Consider the following 7,951-nt stretch of genomic DNA (forward strand, 5'->3'; position numbering starts at 1 on the left):
GGATTAGGCACAAGTTATACAACTTAAGAAGCCTTCTCCAATCTTATGAAATATTTACAGGTGATGACATTCATACAATAGATATAAATAATAATTGAATTCATCAAAGTATATAATAACAAGATATACTATATATCATAAAATTATGTAATGTTCAAAATCTTCTGCTGGACTTTACGAATGATTGCACAAGTTCAAATACATGACAATTTACTTCAAAAGCCAAGTTTTCATTTCCGTAAAGTAAGGTAAGGTCTTTGGTAGTTGAGGAGTCTGGGTGTGTCTGGCGTTGTAGAGTAATGTCTTGCTAGATTGAAATGTTGGTAGGTGTTGGACAGTGGAGAGTGTATCGTTATTACAGTCGTGAGTTCGCAGTTTGGTAACCTCTTCTTCGTAAATCCTGGGTATGGGATTCACCTCCTCCATGCAGCGGGTACAGATGTTCTCCATAATCTCCAGGGCCGTGATCTTGGCGTGGTCCTGAGGATGGTTGTGGGGATGGTGGCCATTTCCTGTAGGGATGTTGTTGCGGGTACTCAATGTGGAGGGGCAGTCGGGTATGGTGCATCTTCAGTAGGTGTGTTCTCCTCTGTTGTTCTTCACACAGTAGATGTAGCCATTATAAGCAATGTTCTGTCTTCCAAATTTATTTCTAAGAAATTTCACCTGAATCTGTGCGTTTGCCATGTTGTTGGTTGATGGGGAACTGTGATAGTCAAACCTCTCTGATGTCCTGATATACTTATAATATACAGCTTGAATGCTGGTCTGAACACTTTTAATCTTATTATCAGAATCTTAGATGTATTCACTTTTCATCCATTTTATGCCATGATAATTAAAAAAGTCAGCTTATGTGACCATTTACAAAGACCTACATATACTGTATGCTAATTATTTGATTACTGATTCTTCACTCAAAAAAATCAAAACTATAAGACATCTCCTCATATATATTATAACTGCACAGTCTTCTATAGACTTAGCTGATGAAAATGGTATATGATATGTAAATATTGTATAAATAATGATGAAATTAGATAACTTTAAACATTGTGTAAAAACCAGGTAATGTGGAAGAACACAGGTATAATCCAGGTAATGTGGGAGAACACAGGTAAAATCCAGGTAAGGGATATGTGAAGCAGACTATAACTGCTGTCACAACATAACTGCCCCTATGTTATTATAAAAAAAAAAGTGGGAGAAACAAGAACATACCGCTCTGTTGTAGCCTTTACGGCTTGTACAACCTGAGAGTTGTTGTTATACTTATATTGGGCCTTGGAACTGTAGCCGGCGGCGTCGAGGACAACAGCTTCGACGGAGTTTATCAGACAGTTCCTGGTCTCAAGGAGACCGATATTACATCATCAGTATCAGGATTGAAGACATTGAACCCGGATGTGATAGTTGTGATGCTACAAAGACTGTAGGGCTGTTAGGTTAATTTTAGTTGTATTTAAGCATATTCTAATGTAATAATAAAAGTGTGTAAGTTCGCTTGCTGAGTGTATCACAAGAGGATATGAGTGTTTGGATGTGAGTGGGGTTTTATAAAGTAGAGAAATAGTGAAAAGAATCTTGTAAAGTAACTGTATATCTTATTGTATATTGCTTGCATTAATAGTGTATAATAATAATTGTAAATATGTATTTCCTGAATTTGTTATTATTTGGGTTACCTATGTGGCAATTGCTCGGCTAAGTTACAGCCACTTTTTACATTCAACAATACAGTAATAGAAATCACACACAAACACAAACACTTAGGAGTAATTTTAAGTAGCAATGCTAAATCGTCTGAACACATAGATGAAATTATGACGAAGGTTTCGAAATATATAGCAACGCTTCGTAAATTGAAATTTCTACCAAGCAGAAAAAAATTAGAAAAAATGTATCTAACATATATAAGACCTATTTTAGAGTATGCATGTGAAGTTTGGGATAATTGTGGTGTAATAAATTCTAATAATCTTGAAAATTTACAACTTGATGCCGCCCGTATTATTACAGGACTACCAATATATACCAAAACAGAGTTTATTTATAAAGAAATTGGACGGCTTCCATTATCTAAACGGAGAGAGATAAGAAAATTAACCCTGTTTTATAATATTAAACACAACATAGCTCCCTCATATTTATGTAATATATTACCAGAAAACATCGGTGTCCTGACAAACTATGACTTAAGAAATTTCCAGGACGTGAGGCAACATCGTCAAAGACTCCAACGCACATTAAACTCCTTCTTTCCTTCAACTTCCTCTCTTCGGAATAATTTGGATATATCTATTAGAAATTCTCCAACTTTAAATACCTTCAAATCAAATTTAAGTAAATCTTTCCTTCCTGAAACCGATTTGTTTTTTTCTAAATTTTGGTACTAGACGGCTTAATATTATCCACTGTAGATTAAGAAATAGAGCAAGTACTTTAAATTACGATCTTTTCAGATCCAATCTTTTGCCTTCAGCATGATGTGAGTGTGGATTCACGTGCGAAGACTCTGATCACTTTTTCCTTACATGCCCAAAATATCACATTATACGACAGACATTATTAAACGATCTTCATTGGTACCCCGGTGACATCACATTAGATTTATTACTAAGAGGAGATGCAGATTTAGAAAATGATGCTAACCTTAATATTGCAAAGGCAGTCCAAATTTATATTGATAGTACTGGCAGGTTTTGACATTATGAGCATCCTACCCCATTTCCTATACCTACCCCGTATCTTAGTTGATTAATAGATTGCATGTTATACATATGTCAACAGTATCAATTAGTTGTATCTGCTGGCTGGTGTAGTTGAAAGATTTTCAAGGAAAGGAATGGCTTCGAGTGGATCTTCAGTGCAATGTTTTCTATGGAATGTGTATAATGGACAACGTTTTAAGGAAGTAACCGATCAGTGTTTCCCAGCCAGTCAGATAACTATGTATACAATTGTCACTTTTACAAATATTTATAACTTAATAAATAACTATACTCCTCTATCTTTCCCTTTTCTCCTTCATTCTTAAAATAGAAAGTTTTTGATCCATATTATATATATATATGTATTGTCTTCATTGCTGTCCATTATGTATATATTCATATTATGTATTCGGGAGAGGACGTTACTAAGTTGGCAAAACTTGTGTCCAATCCCTGTTGTCAATAATTTACGACAATAAAAATATGTTTAAAATCAAATAAGCGTGAGACTCATCCATAAAGTACGGCGATTAACTGGAAAAAGGTAACGAGTGAGCACATCAGTTAATACTACAAACAGTCAGATATGCTATCCGATCAAATTAATAAACCAACAGATATATCTCAACTAGCTGATATAATGAATATCGCTGCGAAATCGTCATTTCCTGTTAAACGTTACAGACATTATTTAAAGCCCTACTGGAAATATAACAATGTGAAATCATTACATACCAATATGAGACATTTACGGTCAGTACGGATCGATGAAGGTCGTCCACGAGGGCACGCTCATAAAACGTACAATGATTACAAAGGCGCAAAGAAATTATTTCGAAATGAATTGAACCTTGCGTGCGAACAGTATGAACGGGAACAGTTCGAAAAAATGGAAAGTTTGACAGAACTTGATAAAGGAACATTCTGTAAAGCTATACGAAAAAAGGAGTATTAATGAACACTCTTCCTTGTATGAATTGCTGGTAGATGGACATATTATACGCGACTCCGATATCTTGAGGGAAGCGAGGTATGAGCATTTTCGCGAGCTGTCTAGTCCATTAAACGAACCGCATTTTGATAATTTCTTCAAAAAGCAAATTGAAAGCGAGGTCGAACATATGTATACCAATAGTTTTAACAACACTGATGGTGGTTGTGACTGCCCCATTACAGTGCTAGAGGTGAAACATGCTATGAAGTGTATGAACACTGGAAAAGCTGGCGGGCACATGGTATCGTACTTGAATACATCAAATATGCCAGTAATAACATATTAGATACAATTGTTTCGTGTTTTAATTGCATGATTGAAAGTGGGTTCTATCCTGAACATTTTAAATTTGGCATAGTAATTACTCTGTTTAAAGGCGGTAATCGTGACAGATCGTTAATGGACAATAACCGTGACATAACTAACACCTGTTTTGCAAAAACTGATAGAAAAAGTCCTCTATTCTAGAATCATAAAGTTATGTTATTTTTGTCATGAATTTTCCCCATAAACTTCAGCAAGGTTTCCGAGAGCAATGTGGAAGTATCACTGCAGCATTTACGGTCAAGGAATCGATTTCATATTATATTGAAAAGAAATCAAAAGTTTTCGCTGCCTTTCTAGATAACCAAAAAGCCTTTAATAGTGTATGGATAAACGGTCTTTTGTACAAAATATACGATTTGGGTTTTAATGGTAAATTTTGGAGACTTTTACGTGGCTCGTTTACTAACGTGACATAAGCGGTGCTATTTGACGGCAAACGGAGCAACTCGTATCCAATACGCCAAGGGGTAGGTCAAGGTCGAGTATTCTCTGCATGGTGCTTTCTTGTAATGATCAATGATCTTGCCGTTGAAATAGATAGTCGGAACTTCGGATTAAAAATCAAAGATATACACATACCTTGTGTACTACTAGCAGATGACACGTTATTACTATCTGCTTCGCCTTCTCTGCTTCAAAACCAGCTAGACACAGTATTTCTATACTCTACGAAGTGGCGTTTAAAGTACAACTCTGCTAAAAGTTCGATTATGGTATTTGAACATTCTCGCAAATCCCTTCTTGGTATTGGCATTCATGCTAATGGACTTAATCCTGTAACTAGTTTTAACATAATTAAGTCTGTCGTATACTCCAGTATGCTGCACGGATGTGAACTTTGGAATAGATATACAAAGAAATCCATCGAAAAATTAGAACTAGTACATAGATATGCCTGTCGTCGCTGTATTGGGTTACCAAATAGGTCTTCTACACTAGTAACCACCCAATGTTTGGGTGCGTTTGATATATGGCGTGAAGTAGAGATTAAGAAAATGCTATTTTGGAATAAGTTGTGCCTGGGAAGTATCAAATATGTATGGAAAGCGTTGTTTATTGTAAGATTATGTCAGTTCATGTTCGGAGAATGCTCGAAGGTACAAATCGGATTTATTCCAGATATATTTGATATTTTGAAGAAGTTCAATATTGATTCTTTTATACCTGACTTTTTGACAAACGAATTTGTACCACCACAATAGTGTTGGAAACGCTTTGTAAAAAGATTTGTAACAGATTTTTATTTTTTGCATTGGAGAGACAAATTGTATAAAAAAAGATGAATTAACTAGATATGCTACAATACAGAGTAATCAAGGAATACCCTGTACTAGAACTGAGCACAAGACAAAAATCTCACAAATGTATGTGTAATCTGGTAGATTTTATGAAATATTAATTTGTGTTCGAGCTTGATACTGTATTATGCAAACTATGTGGAAAACTCAGTGGTGATATTATGCTTCACTTTTTGCTTGAATGTCCAAAACTGTTTCAAACTAGTCACATAATGATGGATGAAGTAGTGAACGCTATAGAGGTTCCCTCATGTATTTTGTTTGCATGTGCAACTGCATGAGTATGAATGGGAAAATCTAATGGTGAATATGTCTGTAAATATCCAGGAAATGCTGGAGGAAATGAACACAATTCATTGACTCTTCTGTGTCTTAATGTATTATTTATCATGTAAATATATGAACTGTGATATGTAAATTGTAATATATTGTTTGATTGTCTTAATCTCTTGTAAAAAGAGGAAATAAAGAATGTCTGTCTGTCTGTCTGTATTCCAAATAAAACTGTAAAATAGAGTTTGAAATTGTTTTAATATCTTGTGTGGTGGACTAGGAAGGACTGTTAAAATTTGAACTATAATCGGAAAGGCTAGAGTTTTAATCACAGTCACCTTTCCTATTATGGAGAGGTTTCTAAAAGACCATTTAGATAGTAAAGCTTCAATTCACTAATATTTTTGAGTAAAATTCTCCTCAAGGAAGTCTGCTTTTGATAAATTATATGAGATTCCTAGAAGCTTGAATTTATCATTGTGATTCCAGGATTTGTTTTTGCATCGTGTTAATTTCCGCGCCACTGCCCCTTTTCAACCCAATCCATACAGCTTGGGATTTTTTTAAATTTGTTTTAAATCCAGAACATTCTCCAAGATGTCAACCACATGAAAAACTCTTTATAAAGATTGTTTATCGTCATCCATTATAAGAGTTGGTCCTCTACATATTGACTTACTAGATACTCAGTGTTATTGATTATCACACCTTTGACAGGATCATATTTTAACGCAGAACTTAAAAATTCAACACAGATAATGAATAGATAAGGAGAGAGATGATCCCCTTGTCGTACACCACGACTTACTTTGAAAAAGGGGGAGAGGTGGCCATTGTTTTCGATTGAAGCAATTACATAAGTATATACGATTTTAAAACATTGAACGATAAAGCTACTGACCCCCCCCCCCCACACACACACAAAAAAAAAAAAAATCTATAAATGACCATTCAAGGGAATCGAACGCTTTCTCAAAATTCACCATTAATAAAATACCTGGTAAGTTATTATCATCTGCTTTTGTAATGGTATCATTAATCAGTCTTGACATTCACCAATATATCGTCCCTTTACAAAACCTGATTGACTTTGACTTATAATGTCTGTTAATGATGGTTTAATTCTGTAAGCGATGGAAGCAGTAGCAATTTTATAATCAACATTCAATAGTTTAATTGGCCTCCACTTTTTTATGAGTAGTTTTGATTTCCCCTTGTTTTTTAATATATTTTATAATACATTGACGCTGACTTACAATGTATCGACATTCTTCCATAATCATTTGACTAATTAATGTAATTTATTAGGTATTGATGTATGTCTACCCCCAAAAATATAGAATTCGACGACGAAACCATTAAGTCCTGGAGACTTACCATTACTCATATGTTTTGATTTAAACATATTTTATTGCCAAATGTGCAATGGGATTGGGCACACGTTGCACAACTCATATAAAGCCCGTTCTCCGAAAAATAAAACATTTAAATTACATAGACAAGATGGCATTTACAATATAAGAAATACATAATATATAAACTTGTGTTTGAGACACATAGAGAGGGAGAGAAAGAGAGAGATGGGGGGAGGTAGAGAGCTATGTAATAACTAGTATGCTCCTCAAGGTGATATTTTTACACACACACCCTAATATATTTTTATTTTATTTTAAAATCTATCCCTCCGATAAGGACGACAGAAGTTGTAAACCACTTTCCATAACTTCCAACATATCAATGTTCATATCATCCTTTCCTTCGTTTGGCTTTCTCCTGGTCACTCTCAATTCTATTCATATGTTTCAGTGCATTAAGCCACTCTTCAAACCTAACAGGACCATTCATGGAGTTACTCTGCTCCGGTGTCAACTTCGTTATAAATGGATTATTGTTATCTAAAAAAAAAACCTTCTTGGTGAACAATATAAAAAACAGAATCTTGTGAATCATAAAAATTTGAGTAAAACTATACTTCTCATTTAAAATATCATTTAGATCACTTAACATAGTTCCATTTTTTGTCCTAAGTTTTGGAATCATTTTCTCTATATATTGTTGTTTTTCTAAATTACAAAAATATTTAGTGGTTTTTTTCCACATTCTACTTTCCACCTGACCTTTGACCGAGTTATAATACCCTGTATCTTTTTATCAGCATCAGATATTTCTTGTAATACTTGGATCATCAGCTGTGTGAAATCTATCATACAAATCCATCAATATTTCCGTTAAAGTGTTTTCCTCTTTATCCCTTTCCCTTCTTTAGAGGCGGAATAACTTATTGTCTTTCCTCTGATTGCTAATTTAATAGTTTCCCACAATAATTGGTCATCAATGCTGTATACCGC

Source organism: Argopecten irradians, chromosome 11 (genome assembly GCF_041381155.1).
Source record: "Argopecten irradians isolate NY chromosome 11, Ai_NY, whole genome shotgun sequence".
NCBI classification, from domain to species: Eukaryota; Metazoa; Mollusca; class Bivalvia; order Pectinida; family Pectinidae; genus Argopecten; species Argopecten irradians.